The following is a 1,422-nucleotide window of genomic DNA, read 5'->3' as shown; positions in this document are numbered from 1 at the left end:
TTTATTTTCATCAGAGCTTGTAAATAATGAGTTAAAGGTAACCTTGTTTTCTGTAATTAATTAAGGAGGTTAATATGAATATTAAAGATCACATAAAAGCAAAGTTGTTTTTTTAATGTTATCATTTAAGGATGGTTTTAGTGGTATTTTAACAGGAACTTTTTCAGTTTTATTCCTTTCTCTTACTCATACTAATTTAGCCCCATCAAAAAAGCAGAGGAAAGTAATAGAAAAGTAAAAGGCAACACAGGTAACATAATGACCCCATCCTCTCAATAAAAGAGCAGCAGGCTACTTTTCAAACACTACAGAGAGTAAAGAGAATGGACTACTTTTAAGAAGTAACTTTCCAAGCTTCAGTTTTCATAAGAACATTTTGTTGGGTTAGATGTAACTGAGAGTAATAGTTTAGCAAAATATTGTATGTACAGCTTTGAAAAATGTTGGGTCTAATTCTGTAGGAGATTAAGGTCTACTGATTTTATGTGCTGTTAAACTGTATTTCTGGAAGTTATTAAGTACTGTCAAGTCAACTTCAGCTTATGGTGACCCTATGAGTGAGTCATCAACAGCTCTACTCATGTCTTGCAGACTCAGAGCCATGGCTTCTTTGATTGAGACTATTCATCTGTAATGAGGTCTTTCTCTTTTCCTGCTGCCTTCTACCTTACCAGGAATGATTGTTTTTTCTAGTGAGGAATGGCTTCTAGGGAGAATTAGGACTTAATTTGTTTTTGAACCCATTTATTTGTCTTTTTAGTAACCCACAATATCCATAGAATTCTTCTCCAGCATCACATTTTAGAGAACCACTGTGGTGTAGTGTTTCCTATCAGCTTTCTTCACTGGCCAACTATAACAATTACAGTCATCCCTCCAGATTTGCGCCTTTGATTATGCATGAGTCCCTAGCTGTGTGCGTGCGCAGTCCTCCCCCTCCATCCCTCCCAGGCTTTTCCCCTGTGAGTGACAGAAAAGCAGAGGATGGAAAGAACAGCTGGGAGGGTGTGCGTGTGCAGCTATGGATTCGAGAATAATACAGCTCCCTGAACCTGCCGGTGTGCCCTCCTTCCTTTGTCCCCAAGGCATGAGGGGGGTCATTGGACCCCTCTCAAGCCTTGGGAAAGAAGGAAGAAGTGGCCATTCAGCTCTCTTTCCTTCCCTCCCAAGGCATGAGAAGTGTCTCCAGACCCCTCTCAAGCCTTGGGAAAGAAGGAGGCACTGGCCAGCACTCCCTCCTTTCTTCCCTCCCAAGGCATGAAGGGGTCTCCGGACCCCTCTCAAGCTTTGGGGAAAGAAGGAGGCAGTGGCCAACGCACATTGCCCTGCCCTTCTAGTGCCTCAGACAGCTTGCTAGAGCTGTTTAAGACTTCGGAAGAAATAGTTTAAGCACAGCCAGCAATTCAGATTTTGAACAAGGTT

This window comes from Sceloporus undulatus, chromosome 2, assembly GCF_019175285.1.
Source record: "Sceloporus undulatus isolate JIND9_A2432 ecotype Alabama chromosome 2, SceUnd_v1.1, whole genome shotgun sequence".
NCBI classification, from domain to species: domain Eukaryota; kingdom Metazoa; phylum Chordata; class Lepidosauria; order Squamata; family Phrynosomatidae; genus Sceloporus; species Sceloporus undulatus.
The sequence above is the reverse complement of the archived record's forward strand: the minus strand, read 5'-3'. Positions refer to the sequence as shown.